Here is a 20297-nt window from a genome sequence, read left to right as displayed (position 1 = left end):
GCCATAAGTATGGCAGGCAGGTTCCAGAGTAATCCAGGAGTGGATCACTGGACGACGGTCAAGAATATCCTGAAGTACCTGAAAAGGACTAAGGAGATGTTTCTCGTGTATGGAGGTGACGAAGAGCTCGCCGTAAAGGGTTACGTCGATGCAAGCTTTGACACAAATCCGGACGACTCTAAGTCGCAGACCGGATACGTATTTATTCTTAATGGGGGTGTGGTAAGCTTGTGCAGTTCCAAGCAAAGCGTCGTAGCAGATTCTACATGTGAAGCGGAGTACATGGCTGCCTCGGAGGCGGCTAAGGAGGGTGTCTGGATGAAGCAGTTCATGATGGATCTTGGAGTGGTGCCAAGTGCACTGAATCCAATAACCTTGTTCTGTGACAACACGGTGCCATTGCCTTAGCAAAGGAACCACGGTTTCACAAGAAGTCCAGACACATCAAACGACGCTTCAAACTCATCCGCGACTACGTCGAAGGGGAGGACGTGAATATATGCAAAGTGCACACGGATCTGAATGTAGCAGACCCGCTGACTAAACCTCTTCCACGGGCAAAGCATGATCAACACCAGAACTGTAAGGGTGTTAGATTTATTACAATGTAATTCGCATGATGATGTGAGGGCTAGATTATTGACTCTAGTGCAAGTGGGAGACTGTTGGAATTATGCCCTAGAGGCAATAATAAATATAGTTATTATTATAATTCATGTATCAAGATAATCGTTTATTATCCATGCTATAATTGTATTGAATGAAGACTTATATACATGTGTGGATACATAGACAAAACACTGTCCCTAGCAAGCCTCTAGTTGGCTAGCCAGTTGATCAAAGATAGTCAGTGTCTTCTGATTATGAACAAGGTGTTGTTGCTTGATAACTGGATCACGTCAGTAGGAGAATCACGTGATGGACTAGACCCAAACTAATAGACGTAGCATGTTGATCGTGTCATTTTGTTGCTACTGTTTTCTGCGTGTCAAGTATTTGTTCCTATGACCATGAGATCATATAACTCACTGACACCGGAGGAATACTTTGTGTGTATCAAACGTCGCAACGTAACTGGGTGACTATAAAGATGCTCTACAGGTATCTCCGAAGGTGTTCGTTGAGTTAGTATGGATCGAGACTGGGATTTGTCACTCCGTGTGACGGGGAGGTATCTCGGGGCCCACTCGGTAATACAACATCACACACAAGCCTTGCAAGCAATGTGACTTAGTGTAAGTTGCGAGATCTTGTATTACGGAACGAGTAAAGAGACTTGCCAGTAAACGAGATTGAAATAGGTATGCGGATACTGACGATCGAATCTCGGGCAAGTAACATACCGAAGGACAAAGGGAATGACATACGGGATTATAAGAATCCTTGGCACTGAGGTTCAAACAATAAGATCTTCATAGAATATGTAGGATCCAATATGGGCATCCAGGTCCCGCTATTGTATATTGACCGAGGAGTCTCTCGGGTTATGTCTACATAGTTCTCGAACCCGCAGGGTCTGCACACTTAAGGTTCGACGTTGTTTTATGCGTATTTGAGTTATATGGTTGGTTACCGAATGTTGTTCGGAGTCCCGGATGAGATCACGGACGTCACGAGGGTTTCCGGAATGGTCCGGAAACGAAGATTGATATATAGGATGACCTCATTTGATTACCGGAAAGTTTTCGGAGTTACCGGGAATGTACCGGGAATGACGAATGGGTTCCAGGAGTTCACCGGGGGGGCAACCCACCCCGGGGAAGCCCATAGGCCTTGGGGGTGGCACACCATCCCTTAGTGGGCTGGTGGGACAGCCCAAGAAGGCCCTATGCGCCATAGGAAGAAAATCAAAGAGAAAAAAAAAAGAGGAGGTGGGAAAAGGGAGAAGGACTCCTCCTTCCAAACCTAGTTGGACTCGGTTTGGAAGGGGAGGGCTGCCCCCCTTGGCTCGGCCGAAGCCCTTAGGGGTCCTTGGACCCCAAGGCAAGGCTCCCCCTCTTCCCCCTATATATACGGAGGTTTTAGGGCTGATTTGAGACGACTTTTCCACGGCAGCCCGACCACATACCTCCACGGTTTTTCCTCTAGATCGCGTTTCTGCGGAGCTCGGGCGGAGCCCTGCTGAGATAAGATCACGACCAACCTCCGGAGCGCCGTCACGCTGCCAGAGAACTCATCTACCTCTCCGTCTCTCTTGCTGGATCAAGAAGGCCGAGATCATCGTTGAGCTGTACGTGTGCTGAACGCGGAGGTGCCGTCCGTTCGGCACTAGATCGTGGGACTGATCGCGGGACGGTTCGCGGGGCGGATCGAGGGACGTGAGGACGTTCCACTACATCAACCGCGTTCACTAACGCTTCTGCTGTATGGTCTACAAGGGTACGTAGATCACACATCCCCTCTCATAGATGCACATCACCATGATAGGTCTTCGTGCGCATAGGAAAATTTTTGTTTCCCATGCGACGTTCCCCAACAGTAGCAACAGTAGTAGCAGCAGAGCAAGACAAGTAAAAGCAGTGGGACAAACTCGTAGGCATTGGGTCGGTGATTTATTTGGATGATATTCGTCATGCAACAGCGATAACACGGAGAGATAAGTGGCTAGCTCCCGTTCGTCAATGTGATGTAGGCATGCATTCCGTGTGTCGTCATACGTGCTTAGGAAAAAGAACTTGCATGACATCTATTGTCCATCCCTCCCGTGGCAGCGGGGTCCAAAAGGAAACTACGGGATATTAAGGTTCTCCTTTTAATAAAGAACCGGACCAACGCATTAGCACTTGGTGAACACATGAACTCCTCAAACTATGATCATCACCGGGAGTGGTTCCGGTTATTGTCACTCCGGGGTTGCCGGATCATAACAAATAGTAGGTCACTACAACTTGCAAGATCGGATCTAAAACACACATATATTGGTGACAACATAATAATTTCAGATCTGAAATCATGGCACTCGGGCCCTAGTGACAAGCATTAAGCATGGCAAAGTAGTAGCAACATCAAATCTCAGAACATAGTGGATACTAGGGATCAATCCCCATCAAAACTAACTCGATTACATGATATATCTCATCCTACTCATCACCGCTCAACGAGCCTACGAATAGATTACTCACGAACGATGAAGAGCTTCATGGAATTGGAGAGGGAAGAAGGTTGATGATGACGATGGTGACGATTTCCCCTCTCCGAAGCCCAAGATGGACTCCAGATATGCCCTCCAGATGAAGAACAGGAGGTGGCAGCGCCTCCGTATCGAAAACGCGACGAAAACTTCTCTTTTTATTTTTTCTGGGACGAAAGACAACTTATAGAGCTGGAGTTGGGGGCGGCAGGTGCCTGTGGGCCCCACAAGCCTGCCCACCGCCACCACGGGTGGTGGCGGAGCAGGGGCTTGTGGCCCACTGGCCCAACCCCTGAGGTGGATCCTGGCACAGGTATTTTTGATATTTTCCAAAACTGCTCCCCGTAAATTTTCAGGGCGTTTGGAGAACTTTGATTTCTGCACAAAAATAACACCAAGGCAGTTCTGCTGAAAACAGCGTCAGTCCAGGTTAGTTCCATTCAAATCATGCAAATTATAGTCCAAAACAAGGGCAAAAGAGTTTGGAAAAGTAGATGCGTTGGAGACGTATCAACTCCCCCAAGCTTAAAACCTTGCTTGTCCTCAAGCAACTCAGTTGACAAACTGAGAGAGAAAGAAAAACTTTGACAAACTCTGTTTGATCTTGTTGTTGCAACTATGTCTAACTCATAACCAGAATTTCAGCAAGATCACAAGTTAACCACATGAGCAAATGACACAAAGGTCTCACGGTAAACTAATATCAATGGCATAATGAGCTAACGAGCAAATAATAATGAGTTTCAAATACCAACACTTCAATCAAAACAAGCATGAAGCAATATGAATAGGTGGTATCTCGCTAGCTCTTTCTGAGACCGCAAAACATAAATGCAGAGCACTTTCAAAGATCAAGGGCTGACTAAACATTGTAATTCATAGCAACGAAGATCCAGTCATAGTCATACTCAATATCAATCAAAAGCAAAGCATAAAAATGACAGAGGTGCTCTCTAATTGGTGCTTATATAAGAGGAGGATTACTTGACAAGAACATAAATAGACAGGCCCTTCGCGGAGGGAAGCATTGATTTGCAGAGGAGCCAGAGCTCAAGCTTTGAAAACAGAGATAATAATTTTGGGTGGCATGCTTTCATTGTCAACGCAATGACCAAGAGTTCTCAATATCTTCCATGCTAATCATGCTATAGGCGGTTCCCAAACAGAAAAGTAAAGTTTTAACTCCCCCAACCACCAATCAATCACACTCCACGGCTAGCCGAATCCTCGGGTACCGTCCATACTAAAATCAATCCGGGGGGAGTCTTGTTTTATAGTTATGTTTTCGATTTAAGCATGGAACTGGGCATCCCAAATACCGGCCCCTTTCTCGTGAATGACTGTGAATAAACACATGTCGAGGATAACACTCCTAGCATGGAAGATACCAATAGCCCTCTGTCACCACATGAGCGGTTCGGGCATGCAAAACAGATTTATTTCTTGGAGGTTTAGAGAATGGTACATGCAAATTTACTTGGAACGGCAGGTAGATAACGCAAATAGGTAGGTATGGTGGACTCTCATGGAAAAACTTTTGGGTTTATGGAAGTGGATGCACAAGCAGTATTCCCGCTTAGTACAAGTGAAGGCTAGCAAAAGACTGGGAAGCGACCAACTAGAGAGCGACAACAGTCATCAAGATGCAATGAGTTTGACTAACATTGAATGCAAGCATGAACAGGATATAAATCACCATGAACACGAACATCATAGAGGCTATGTTGATTTTGTTTCAACTACATGCATGAACATGCGCCAAGTCAAGCCACTTGAAACATTCAAAGGAGAATACCATCCTATCATACTACATCATAGTCATCTCAAAATCTATGTTGGCATCCAAGACAAACCATTATAAGCTCTCAGCTAAATAAGCATGGCATCAGAAACTATGATCTCTAAGTTGTCATTGCAAACATGGTTCTCTCACAACAAAGCTAAATCTGGGTTGACAAGCTAGTCATATTTACAAAAACAAAATGGATAGAGTTCATACCAGCTTTTCAGTCTCAGTCACTTCATCATATATCATCATTGTTGCCTTTCATTTGCACGATCGAACGATGTGAACAATAATAAGCGCATTGGACTAAGCTGAATCTGCAGGCAAACACAAAGGAGAAGACAAAATAATATGGCTCTTTTGAAAGTTAAACAGGTAAGCATGCAAGAACCAATAAACATTGTAACCAATATCTTCTACCTTGACACAAAGAAAAATAAAACTATTTACACGGGAAAACTCCCAACAAGCAAAAGAAGAAAGAAAAATCTTTTTGGGTTTTCTCAAAAGGACACAAAACAAGAAAACAAGAAAACAAAAAGAAACTAGCATGGATAATACAGTGGCAAAGTGTAAACACTGGCTAACAAAGTGAAAGCATAAGCATGAATGTAGAGTCGGTGAGAACACGTACTCCCCCAAGCTTAGGCTTTTGGCCTAGCTTGTTCTACTCCCATGGTTGATCCTGGCGAAACCCAAAGTCATAATGGGTGTTATACGGGAGTGCTGCAGCCACTGCCTGAATAGCTGTCTCGCGAAGTAGATCAACCGTCGCCTTCCTCTCATACTCCTCTACCTCTCCTATGGTTATGTAGTATCTTCGTTTAACCTGAAAGTAAAAGAAAGCAGGAGCAGGAAGGGTAATTTGGAAAACACGCTGCCGGTTAAATATCAAGCGGTATAGGAGGGATCCATGATCTCTCTCAAGGAACTGGTAGCGTGTTAGAGCGACACGATCAAGGTAGGCTGTACGGAGAGGAGGGTCTTCTGGATGGATGGATACCCCAAGAAAATTTGCTAAGCGTGTAGCATAAACTCCACCAAAGAAATCCCCCTCACTCGCATTTTTATTCAGCCTCCTTGCTATAATAGCTCCCATATTGAAGCTCATGTCACCTGTTACTGCGCTCTTAAGGATACTAAGGTCGGAAGCGCATAGGTGACAATGTGCACCCTTGCCATTAACGCACCTACCTATGAAGAAGGCAAGGTAGTGCAAGGCAGGGAAATGGATGCTTCCTATGGTGGCTTGCGTGATATCTCTGGTTTCTCCAACAGTTACACTGGAGACAAAGTCTCTGACAGAAGACTTAGGAGGATCAATAACACTACCTCCATCGGGTATCTTGCAAATCCTATTGAAATCCTCCATACCCACGGTATAGGATTTATCATACAGTTCAAACAGTATGGATGACTCATGGCCAGCTAAAAATTTAAATCTACGCATGAAAGAGGCAGTGAGCATAGCATACTGTTCACATTTATCTGAGAGGAATTCTTCTAACCCGGCATTGCGGACAAGTGCATCAAACTCATCTTTGAAGCCTGCTTCGATCATGAACTCATCGGAGGGCCATTCACATGGTTGCACCGGTGCGTCCCTTAGTTGAAAAGGTTCGGGCTCCCGAAAAGAGAGACGGAGACCCTTCTTACTTGAGGAACCACCATGAAACTTCCTCCTGAACATAATTTCCTTTTGCTGAAATTTTTGAAGTTCAAGAGAAAAGTGAATGAGGACCAACCATACCTTGTAGCAACTACTTCTACTAGTGCCTAGAGACCGTATCACGCGCTAAAACTACTTGGGACCAGCATAATCAACATTTCTAGCTCAAGAACAGGGTCACCAAGGTAGCAAGAATACGCGAAGGATAAAGCACTAGAGCAAAAAATAATTGGACCAATGGAGGAGTCACTTACCAAGGAGTAATTTCCCCAAAACAGTTCGGAGAATGGTTCTTTGAGCAAGGAGATCAAAAATCACAGCCAAATGAGCAAGAACTCGGGTTTGAGCTGTGAAACAATTTTTCTGGAGGTGGAAGAAGAGGCTGGGAGCTGGAATGAGTGGAGGGGGTGCCTGTGGGCCCCACAAGCTTGCACCCCGCCACCAGGGGGTAGGTGGCGGTGGGGGGGCTTGTGGCCCATTGTTCATGCCCCCTGGCCAGCTCTCAGGCCCAGAAATTTTCAAAAATTCCAGAAAAATCATACTAAATTTTCAGGACCATTGGAGAACTTTTATTTTCGAGGTATTTTTCTCCGGGACGCTAAAACAAAAAACAGGAAAAGCTAAACTAATTCCATCATTTTTCTTCTAAGCAATAGAAAAAGAAAGCTTAAAACAGAGGGATGTGACTCCTTGATTCATCCGTTTCATGGTCATCGAAAGAAATCCGTCAATGGTATTGATCAAGTCCTTATGACAAAACCTTCTCGAATCGCAAGAGAGAACGGAGAATTTTCGAATAGTCACTAAGTCACCTCAATGGGGATATGAATCTGCCCAACAAGCAAATCATACTTCATCTTGACACGAGGAATAGGACATTCAAAGCTCCCAATGAGAATCGATGAAGTCTTTTCGATAGCATTGATGCAATGTACTGGATATCTTTCTTCGGAAAGTGCACTGTATGCTCATTACCGTTGACGTGGAAAGTGACATTGCCTTTGTTGCAATCTATAACAGCCACTGCAGTGTTTAAAAAGGGTCTTCCGAGGATGATAGCGATGGCATCGTCCTCGGGAATATCCAAGATAACAAAGTCTGTTAAGATAGTGGTATTAGCAACCACAACAGGCACATCCTCGCAAACGCCGATAGGGAAAGCAGTTGATTTGTCGGCCATTTGCAGAGAAATTTCAGTGGGTGTCAACTTATCCAACTCAAGTCTACGATAAAGAGAAAGCGGCATAACACTAACACCGGATCCAAGGTCACATAAGGCAGTTCTTACGTAGTTTCCTTTAATGGAGCAAGGTATAGTGGGCACTCCGGGATCACCAAGTTTCTTAGGAGTTCCACCTTTAAAAGTGTAGTTGGCAAGCATGGTGGAGATCTCAAGAACTGGCATCTTCCATTTATTAGTCACGATATCTTTCATGTACTTGGCATACGGAGACATCTTGAGCATATCAGTTAACCGCATATGCAGAAAGACGGGTCTTATCATCTCAACGAAGCGCTCAAAATCTTCATCATCCTTTTTCTTGGACGGCTTAGGAGGAAAGGGCATAGGTCTCTGAACCCATGGCTCTCTTTCTTTACCATGCTTCCTAGCAGTAAAGTCATTCTTGTCGTATCTCTTAGGTTGTGGATTATCAGGATTAACCGTAAGTTCAATCTCCACATCCTCATCATGGCTAGGTTGAGCATTATTATGAACATCACTGTCCACATTGTCACCAGGTTCATGTTCATCACCTGATTGTGTTTCTGCATCAGACGCAGAAATATCATTAGGTTCTTCAGGTGTGATAGTATTTGGCAAACTGGCGTGCAGGTTTCTATCATCCTTCTTCTTCTCCTTAGGATGACTAGGTGTATCAGCATTGATTCCTTGAGAATCTTGATCAATTCTCTTAGGATGACCTTCAGGATACAAAGGTTCCTGAGTCATTTTGCTTCCTCTAGTAATGACTCTGACAGAGTTGTCATTTAATTCATTGAGCAGGTCATTCTGAGCTTTAAGTACTTGTTCTACCCGAGTAGTAATCATTGAGGCATGTTTACTCAGAAGTTTCAAAGCATTGACATTTCTATCTACACAAGCACTTAGATGGCTAAGCATACGAGTACTTTGTTCCAAATGTCTGCTAACATAATCGTTGAAACTCTGTTGTTTGGCAACAAAGTTGTCAAATTCATCAAAGCATAGGCTAGCAGGTTTATCAAAAGGAATATCACTCTCGTCAAACCTACATAGAGAATTCACTTCTACTACTTGTATCGGGTTATCGAGACCATGGATCTCTTCGATAGGTGGTAGGTTTTTGACATCTTCAGATCTAATGCCTTTCTCTTGCATAGATTTCTTGGCTTCTTGCATATTTTCGGGACTGAGGAATAGAATACCTCTTTTCTTAGGAGTTGGCTTAGGAGGTGGTTCGGGAATAGTCCAAGCATTATCGTTGATCAAGAGGTTATTCAGCAGGGTCTCGGCTTGTTCTACAGTTCGTTCCCTAAAAACACAACCGGCACAACTATCAAGGTGGTCTCTAGAGGCATCGGTAAGTCCGTTATAGAGGATATCAAGTATCTCGTTCTTCTTAAGAGGGTGATCAGGCAAAGCATTCTGTAGCTGGACGAGCCTCCCCCAAGCTTGTGGAAGACTCTCTTCTTGGAGTTGAGCAAAGTTGTATATTTCCTGCAAGGCAGCTTGCTTCTTATGGGCAGGGATATATTTCTCACAGAAGTAATAGACCATCTCCTGGGGACTGCGCACACATCCAGGAGCAAGAGAGGTGAACCAGGCTTTAGCATCATCCTTTAGAGAGAAAGGAAACAGCTTAAGGATATAGTAGTGGCGGATCTTCTCCTCATTAGTGAAAAGGTTGGCTATTTCAGATAGTTTGGCAAGATGGGTTATGACCGTCTCAGACTCATAACAGTGAAAAGGATCAGATTCGACTAGAGAGATTATCTCAGGGTCGACAGAGAATTCATAATCCTTATCGGTGACAAAGATAGGCGAAGTGGCAAACTTCGGATCATTTTTCATCCTAACTTCCCGAGATTTTTCTTTCCACTTGAGAACTAATTTCTCAGCGTCATAGGCATCCTTACACGCAAGAAAATCCTCAGCTCTCTCTCCCTCCATAACGTAACCCTTAGGTATATCAGGCAATTCATATCTAGGAGAGATAGATCTAACAGGAGCAAAAGCAGGTTCTATCTCAATAGCATCGGCAGTATCAGAAGCATCACGAGCATTGGCAGTAACTCTAGCAATATGAGCATCAAGGAACGCTCCCAGTGGAACATCAGGCAAAGGAGTATCTCTAGCAGTATCAAGCATAGCATCATCGGGCATAGTAGCATCTCTAGCATCATCAGGCAAAGCAGTATCAAGCATAACATCTCTAGCAGTATCAAGCATAACATCTCTAGCAGTATCAAGCATAGCATCTCTAGTAGTATCAAGCATAGTATCATCAGGCATAGTAGCATCTCTAGCAGTATCAAGCATAGTATCAAGCATAGTATCAAGCATAGTATCATCACGCATAGTATCAAGCATAGCATCTCTAGCAGTAGTATCACAAGCATCATCCAGCACAGGCGACATATCAAGATTTCTAGCGGGAGGTGATGTCGCAAACTTACTCATAACTGAAGGTGAATCAAGTGCAGAGCTAGATGGCAATTCCTTACCTCCCCTCGTAGTTGAGGGCAAGACTTTGGTCTTCGGATCCTTCATATTCTTCATAGTGATCAGCAGATATAAATCCCAAGTGACTCAGAGAATATAGCAATACCTCCCCGGCAACGGTGCCAGAAAAATGCTGACGTCAGCTGTGCTTCCCTGGCAATGGCTCCAGAAAAGGGCTGATCCTGCAATCTCTGGTGTTAGCTAGACGAATGCTTATAACAACTAACCTTCTCCTGCAACGGCACCAGAAGAATGCTGATAGCACTCCCCGGCAATGAAACTGGAAGAATGTTGTTGATGGCCCACCAGCGCGTGGGTTCGCAGCAGTTTTCGAGGGTACAGTATTCGACCCAAATTTGTAGGTAAGCCCGTCAGGAGGTGAGACTATACTCTCAAGTATTAGCAGCTGAATTTGTCAGATACAACCAGACCTGAAAGATTAGTATCTGCAAGCACAATAGTAACAGCAAAGTAATATGATAACAACAGTGTCAAAAACGATCTGTTGACGGCAGACTATTCCTAACGATTGTATCAATGGCGCTTCCATTGCCGCGTTGACGGAAGTTGTCAATTCCCGTCAACGGTCTCGCGAACCAATAGTGTAACAGGTAGTAGCAGTGTAACAAGCAATAGCAGTGGCAAGGAACAGCAGTAGTGACAGCAGTAGCAACAGCAGAGCAAGGCAAATAACAGCAGTAGCAACAGTAGTAGCAGCAGAGCAAGACAAGTAAAAGCAGTGGGACAAACTCGTAGGCATTGGGTTGGTGATTTGTTTGGATGATATTCATCATGCAACAGCTATAACACGGAGAGATAAGTGGCTAGCTCCCGTTCGTCAATGTGATGTAGGCATGCATTCCGTGTGTCGTCATACGTGCTTAGGGAAAAGAACTTGCATGACATCTATTGTCCATCCCTCCCGTGGCAGCGGGGTCCAAAAGGAAACTACGGGATATTAAGGTTCTCCTTTTAATAAGGAACCGGACCAACGCATTAGCACTTGGTGAACACATGAACTCCTCAAACTATGATCATCACCGGGAGTGGTTCCGGTTATTGTCACTCCGGGGTTGCCGGATCATAACACATAGTAGGTAACTACAACTTGCAAGATCAGATCTAAAACACACATATATTGGTCACAACATAATAATTTCAGATATGAAATCATGGCACTTGGGCCCTAGTGACAAGCATTAAGCATGGCAAAGTAGTAGCAACATCAAATCTTAGAACATAGTGGATACTAGGGATCAATCCCCATCAAAACTAACTCGATTACATGATAGATCTCATCCTACTCATCACCGCCTAGCGAGCCTACGAATAGATTACTCACGAACGACGAAGTGCTTCATGGAATTGGAGAGGGAAGAAGGTTGATGATGACGATGGCGACAATTTCCCCTCTCCGGAGCCCAAGACGGACTCCAGATCTGCCCTCCAGATGAAGAACACGAGGCGGCGGCGCCTCCGTATCAAAAACGTGACGAGAACTTCTCTTTTTATTTTTTCTGGGACGAAAGACAACTTATAGAGCTGGAGTTGGGGCGGCAGGTGCCTGTGGGCCCCACAAGCCTGACCACCGCCACCAGGGGGTGGTGGCGGAGCAGGGGCTTGTGGCCCACTGGCCCACCCCCTGAGGTGGATCCTGGTGCAGGTATTTTTAATATTTTCCAAAACTGCTCCCCGTAAATTTTCAGGATGTTTGGAGAACTTTGATTTCTGCACAAAAATAACACCAAGGCAATTCTGTTGAAAATAGCGTAAGTCCAGGTTAGTTCCATTCAAATCATGCAAATTATAGTCCAAAACAAGGGCAAAAGATTTTGGAAAAGTAGATACGTTGGAGACGTATCATGCACCGGCGAAAGTTGCACGGCACTAAGAAGATAGTGATGGTGGTAGGTGAAAGTGCATCTAAACCATGGACTCAACATTAGTCATGAAGAACTCATATACTTGTTGCAAAAGTTTTATTAGTAATCGAAACAAAGCATTCAACGCATACTCCTAGGGGAAGGGTTGGTAGGTATAAACCATCGCGCGATCCCGACCGCCACGCAAAGGATGACAATCAATATACTAATCATGCTCAGATTTCATCACATAGCGGTTCACCATACGTGCATGCTACGGGAATCACTAACTTCAACACAAGTATTTCTAGATCCACAACACCTTGCTAACATGACTTCAATATTATCATAACCACAACTCAAAACTAATTGAGATGAATCAGACTTCTCTAACTATTCAATGCACATGAAGGTGGAAGTTTTCGTATCCCTTTGAATAACTACCCCTTTTGAGACTACTTTCAAAGCATAGATCAACTACCAAGCCACACACATTGTGCTCTAAAAGATATAAGTGAAGCACATAGAGCAAAAGTATCTAGCTCAAAAGATATAAGTGAAGCACATGTGAGCTCAATTGTCTACCAACAGATATAAGTGAAGCTCGACAAAATCACGGTGTGTGCATGTCTCTCTCTCTAGGTGTGCAGCAAGGATGATTGTGACACAACAAAAATAAAAAGACTCCTACGATACAAGACGCTCCAAGCAAAAACACATAACATGTGGTGAATAAAAATATAGCCCCAAGTAACGTTACCGATGGATTGAACACGAGAGAGGGGATGCCTTCCCGGGGCATCCCCAAGCTTAGGCTTTTACGGCATCCTTGAATCTCTTGGGGTGCCTTGGGAATCCCCAAGCTTGAGCTCTTGCCACTCTTTATCTCTTTGTCCATAAGAACTTCACCCAAAACTTGAAAACTTCACAACACGAAACTTAAACAGAAACTCGTGATAACATTAGTACAAGAAAGCAAACCACCACTTCCTTAGGTACTGTAGCAACCTTAAATTCTACTTGTGCTGATGTTGGGTTACTGTACTTTCAATCTTCCATGGCTAATACCCCCCGATATTATCCATAGTTTCATCAAAATAAGCAACCAACACAACAAAAACAGAATGTGTTAACAGCATACCATTCTGTAGTAATCTGTATATTTCGTATACCTCTCGTACTCCAAAAATTCTGAAAAATTAGACAGTCTGAGGAATTTGCGTAGCAATCAGTAGCAAAAAGAATCAACTCAAAAGCTCTTACAAAAAAATGAAAATTCTTTTCGTGAGCAGAAAGTTTTTGTCTTTTCCAACATGACCAAACGATCATCCCCAAGACTAATCATAACGGTTTTGCTTGGCACAAACGCAAAAAGAAGCACAAAAAACACAATCATAACAGAATTATGAAAGTGTGAAAAACACAAAACAGGAAGAAAAAGGATAGATTCGTTGGGTTGCCTCCCAACAAGCACTTTTGTCTAACGCCCTTAGCTAGGCAAAAAGTGATGGAATCACGTATAGTCAGCTTTGGTGCTCAAACCATAGGTAGCCCTCATCATAGATTCATAAGGCAATATTATTTTCTTTCTAGGAAAGTGCTCCATGCCCTTCTTTAAAGTAAATTGAAATCTAATATTCCCTTCCTTCATATCGATGATATCACCAATAGTCCTTAGGAAAGGTCTACCAAGAATAATGGAACATGAAGGATTGCAATCTATGTCAAGTACAATGAAATCCACGGGTACATAGTTCTTATTTGCAACAATAAGAACATCATTGATCCTTCCCATGGGTTTCTTGACAGTAGAATCCGCAAGATGCAAATTAAGAGAACACTCTTCAATCTCATGAAAACCAAGAATATCACATAAAGACTTTGGAATCGCGGAAACACTAGCACCCAAATCACACAAAGCATTGCACTCATAGTTTTTGATCTTGATTTTGATAGTAGGTTCCCACTCATCATGAAGTTTTCTAGGTATAGAGACTTCTAGTTCGATCTTCTCTTCAAGAGATTTCATCATAGCATCTACGATATGCGCGGTAAAGGCTTTGCTTTGGCTATAAGCGTGTGGAGAGTTTGCAATGGATTGCATCAAAGAAATGCATTCAAACAAGGAGCAATTATCATAATTGAATTCCTTGAAATTCAAAGTGGGAGTTTCATTACTACCCAAAATTTTGACTTCTTCTACTCCACTCTCCACACCTTTATCATCAATATAGGTGGACTCCGAATCATTGGGGCGTTTTTCAACCAAAGTGCATTCATATCCAGCCCCTCCATAAGTAGGTTTGACACGCGAAAACAAAGATGCAAGAGAAGACACACCAAGCACTTTAAGATCTTCATGATTTGCATCACTAGAACGCACCCTTTTAAACCATTCATGTCTAGCGTGAATTTGGGCGGTTCTTTCTTTGCTCTCATTCATGGAGATATGCATAGATTTCAAAGTTTCATCCAAGTTGACCTTGGGAGGAGCGCATCTAACTTTCAAAGCATCAATATCACAAGACATCCTATCAACGCTCTTAGCCAAATCGTCTATTTTGAGTAGTTTTTCCTCTGTGGACGCATTGAAAATCTTTTGAGAGTTGATGAACTCTTTGATATTTTGAGTAATTTTTTATAATTTCCATAAGTGTTGTCGTAGTAATTGCTATAATTGTTAGAGGAGTTACTAGGAAAAGGCCTAGGAACATAGTTTCCTCTAAAAGCATTGTTGTTGCCAAAATTGTTCCTACCAACAAAATTCACGTCCAAACTAGCGTTGCTACTCTTAATCAAAGAAGATAGTGGCATGTAATTAGGATCTATGGAAGCGTTTCTACTAGCAACCAAATTCATCAACTCGTCCATCTTAGCACTAAGCGAGTTAATCTCTTCTATAGCGTGCACCTTTTTGCTAGCAGGCGACCTTTCAGTGTGCCACTGAGAGTAGTTGGTCATGATATTGTCTAGGAGTTTTGTAGCGTCTCCTAACGTGATTTCCATGAATGTTCCACCTGAGGCGGAGTCCAAGATATTGCGAGAAGCAAAATTCAAGCCAGCGTAAAAGATTTGTATAATCATCCACAAACTCAAGCCATGAGCGGGACAATTTCTAATCATAAGCTTCATCCTCTCCCAAGATTGTGTAACGTGTTCATGATCAAGTTGCTTGAAATTCATGATATCGTTACGTAAGGAGATGATCTTAGCCGGCGGAAAATACTTTGATATGTAAGCATCTTTGCACTTATCCCAAGAATTGATACTATTTTTAGGCAAAGAAGAAAACCAAGTTTTTGCGCGATCTTGCAACGAGAAAGGAAAAGGTTTCAACTTAATCACGTCATTATCCACATCTCTTTTCTTTTGCATATCACAAAGCTCAATAAAGGTATTGAGATGGGATGCGGCATCTTCACTAGGAAGGCGAGAGAATTGCTCTTTCATAACAAGATTCAGCAAAGCTGCGTTGATTTCATACGATTCCGCACTAGTGGCGGGAGCAATCGGAGTACTAATAAAATCATTACTATTAGTGCTCAAGAAGTCGCAAAGTTTGGTGTTTTCAGCCATGATGACTTCAACAAACAAACAAGCACACAAGCAAGCGAGAAAACCGGCAAAGGGAAACGGCAAAGGCAAAAGAAAACGGCGAAGGAGAAAGGCAAATGGAAACGGCAAATGTGAAGTGGGGGGAGGAAAGCGAGAGGCAACTGGCAACAAAAGTAAATGCAAGAGAAGAGTTTGTGAGCCCTACTTGGATAGATCTTGATTTCACCTCCCCGGCAACGGCGCCAGAAATACTTCTGCTACTGCAACAAAAGACCTTCCAATGGCGCCAGTAATAGGCACGTCGACGGGAGAATACTTGGCTTAATCGTTCTGCTGTGGCTACGCCTTAAGGGACTTCCTAGGCAAGTATGCAAAGAATTTCCCCCGTGGCCTTGGAGCCTTGCATTGGTGTTCCCTCGAAGCGGAAAGGGTGATGTAGCGCAGCAGTGGTAAGTATTTCCCTCAGTTTGAGAACCAAGGTATCAATCCAGTGGAGGAGTATCTCAAGATCCTGCACAAACACAAAAGCTTGCTCCCAACGCTATGAAGGGGTTGTCAATCCCTTATAGATTGTTTGCCAAGTGAGAACTGAAAGAAACAAAGTAACAAAGCAAAGTAAAAGCGGAGGTGTAAACGATGGATGTGAATAGACCCAGGGGCCGTAGTGTTTACTAGTGGCTTCTCTCATGAAAGCAAGTAGACGGTGGGTGAACAAATTACTGTCGAGCAATTGATAGAACCACGCAAAGTCGTGAAGATATCTATGCAATGATTATATATATAGGCATCACGTCCAAAACAAGTAGACCGATACTTTCTGCATCTACTACTATTACTCCACACATTGACCGCTATCCAGCATGCATCTAGTGTATTAAGTCCATATGAACAGAGTAACGCCTTAAGCAAGATGACATGATGTAGAGGGATAATCTCAAACCAATGATAAAAAAAACCCATCTTTTTACCCTTGATGGCAACTACTTGATGTGTGACTTTCTGCCCCTACTGTCACTGGGAAAGGTCACCACATGGTAGAACCCAAAACCAAGCACTTCTCCCATTGCAAGAATCATAGATCTAGTTGGCCAAACAAAACCCAAGACTCGGAGAGACTTACAAGGATATCAAATCATCCATATAAGAAATCAACAAAGACTCAAATATATATCATAGATAATCTGATCACAAATCCACAATTCATCGGATCTTGACAAACACACCGCCAAAGAAGATTACATTGGATAGATCTCCATGAAGATCATGGAGAACTTTGTATTGAAGATCCAAGAGAGAGAAGAAGCCATCTAGCTACTAACTACGGACCCGTAGGTCTGAAGTGAACTACTCACGAGTCATTGGAGGGGCGATGATGATGATGAAGAAGCCCTCCAACTCAAAAGTCCCCTCCGGCAGGGCGCCGGGAAGGGTCTCCAGATGAGATCTCACGGAAACGGAAGCTTGCGGCGGCGGAAAAGTATTTTCGAGGCTCCCCTGATTTCTTGCTGAATATTTGGGAATATATAGGCCAAGGATCTAGGTCAGGGGGCGGCCAGGGAGGCCACAAGCCCTGAGACCGCCGCCTCCCCCCTGGTGGCGGAGTGGGAGCTTGTGGGCTCCCTGGAGCCCACCTGGCTTGGCCCAGAGGCCCCCTGATCTTTTTCCGTTCGGGAAAAATCATTTCGGGGTTTTTATTCCGTTTGGACTCCGTTCCAAAATCAGATCTGAAAAGAGTCAAAAACACAGAAAAAACACGAACTCGCACTTGGCACTGAATTAATAAATTAGTCCCAAAAAAGATATAAAAGGTACATAAAACATCCAAAGAAGACAAGATAACAGCATGGAACCATCAAAAATTATAGATACTTTTGAGATGTATCAAGCACCTTTGCTAGCAAACAATTTCATTAACTCATCCATCTTAGCAATCAACGAGTTAATTTCTTCTATAGCATGTACTTTTTTACTAGTAGGTGACCTTTCAGTGTGCCATTGAGAGTAGTTCGTCATGATATTATCTAGGAGTTTTGTGGCTTCTCCTAATGTGATTTCCATGAAGGTTCCACTCGAGGCGGAGTCCAAGATATTTCTAGAAGCAAAATTCAAACCAGCGTAGAAGATTTGTATAATCATCCAAAGGCTGAAGCCATGAGGGGAACAATTTCTAATCATCAATTTCATTCTCTCCCAAGATTGTGCAACATGTTCATGATCAAGTTGCTTAATATTCATGATATCATTACGAAGAGAGATAATCTTAGCCGGCGGAAAATACTTGGATATATAAGCATCTTTGCACTTGTTCCAAGAATCAATACTATTTTTGGGCCAAGATGAAAACCAAGTTTTTGCTCGATCTCGCAATGAGAACGGAAATAGCTTCAATTTAATCACATCATTATCCACATCTTTCTTCTTTTCCATATCGCAAAGCTCAATGAAGGTATTAAGATGGGATGCGACACCTTCACTAGGAAGGCCGGAGAATTGCTCTTTCATAACAAGATTCAGCAAAGCAGCATTGATTTCATATGATTCCGCATTAGTGGCGGGAGCAATCGGAGTACTAATAAAATCATTATTATTTGTATTTGAGAAGTCACAAAGTTTGGTGTTTTCAGTCATGGTGACTTCAGCAAGCACACAAGCGAACAGAAAGCAAGCAAAAGAAAAGGGCGAACGGAAAAAAAGGCAAATATTTTTGTAAATTTTTGTTTTTCAGAAGTGGGGGGGAGGAAAACGAGAGGCAAAAAAGTAAATGCAAGAGATGAATTTGCGACACTTACTTGGATAAGCTTCACTTGATGCTCCCCGGCAACGGGGCCAGAAATTCTTCTTGCTACCTCTTGAGCTTGCGTTAGATTTTTCCCTTGAAGAGGAAAGGGTGATGCAGCACAGTAGCAGTAAGTATTTCCCTCAGTTTTGAGAACCAAGGTATCAATCCAGTAGGAGTATCAAGATGAAGCACCGATGTACCTGCGCAAAAACAACAAACTTGCACCCAACGCTACAATGGGGTTGTCAATCCCTTCACGATTGATTGCAAGGTGAGATCTGAAGGCGGAAAGTGCAACAAAGTAAAAGTGTAGGGCTGAAAATATGATGTGAAGTAGACCCGGGGGCCATAGTGTTCACTAGAGGCTTCTCTCAAAATAGAAAATATTACGGTGGGTGAACGAATTACTGTCAAGCAATTGATAGAACCGCGCAAAGTCATGACGATATCTAAGGCAATGATCATAAATATAGGCATCACGTCCGATACAAGTAGACCGGTACTTTCTGCATCTACTACTATTACTCCCAAGGTTGTCAGAATCGCGATTCTAAATCGGATCGGAGCTCCGATGGCAGGATCGCAAATCGTAGAATCTTCACTATCAGGATCGTAAAAACGTAGATTCAATGAATCAAAATCGTAGAATCACACACGTTAGTTTGGATTGTAAAGTCGTAGAATCGTACAACAGAATCACGATTTTGACAACCTTGATTACTCCACACATCGACCGATATCCAGCATGCATCTAGTGTATTGAGTTCATGACGAACAGAGTAACGCCTTAAGCAAGATGACATGATGTAGAGGGATAAATTCATGCAATAGATATAAACCCCATGTTTTTACCCTTGATGGCAACAACACGACGGGTGCCTCGCTACCCCTTCTGTCACTTGGTGAGGTCACCGCACGGTATGAACCCAAAACCAAGCACTTCTCCCATTGCAATAATCATAGATCAAGTTGGCCAAACAAAACCCACAACTCGAAGAGAATTACAAGGATACGAAATCATGCATATAAGAGATCAGAAGAAACTCAAATAAGATTCATAGATAATCTGATCATAAATCCACAATTCATCGGATCTCGACAAACACACCGCAAAAGAAGATTACATCGGATAGATCTCCATGAAGATCATGGAGAACTTTGTATTGAAGATCCAAGAGAGAGAAGAAGCCATCTAGCTACTAGCTATGGACCCGAAGGTCTGTGGTGAACTACTCACGCATCATCGGAGAGGCAATGGTGTTGATGAAGAAGCCCTTCGTATCCGAATCCCCCCTCCGGCAGGGCACCAGAATTTGCCCCAGATGGGATCTTGCGGAGACAGAAGCTTGCGGTGGCGGAAAAGTATTTTCGTGGATCTCTCCCGTGGTTTTGGATTTTTCGGGGATTTATAGGCGGAAGAAGTAGGGGCAGACGAGCCACAGGGGGCCCACAAGCCTACTAGGCGCAGGCCCCCCTGGCCGCGCCTAGGGGGCTTGTGGCCTCCCCTGGTGGCCTCTGCCTTGGTTCTCACGCTCCCTGCGTATCTTCTGTTCCGGAAAAAATCTTTTCAGAGGTTTTATTCCGTTTGGACTCCGTTTAATATTCTCCTCTGAAAAGGGTCAAAAACACGGAAAAAACAGGATCTGACACTTGGCACTGAGTTAATAGGTTAGTTCCAAAAAAGATATAAATAGCATAATCATGCATACAAAACATCCAAAGTTGACAAGATAATAGCATGGAACCATCAAAAAGTATAGATACGTTGGAGACGTATCAGCTGGCAAAGGACAAAGTGACGATGCGCGTGGAA

This window comes from Hordeum vulgare, chromosome 3H (assembly GCF_904849725.1).
Source record: "Hordeum vulgare subsp. vulgare chromosome 3H, MorexV3_pseudomolecules_assembly, whole genome shotgun sequence".
Taxonomy (NCBI): domain Eukaryota; kingdom Viridiplantae; phylum Streptophyta; class Magnoliopsida; order Poales; family Poaceae; genus Hordeum; species Hordeum vulgare.
This window is presented reverse-complemented; position numbering follows the sequence as displayed.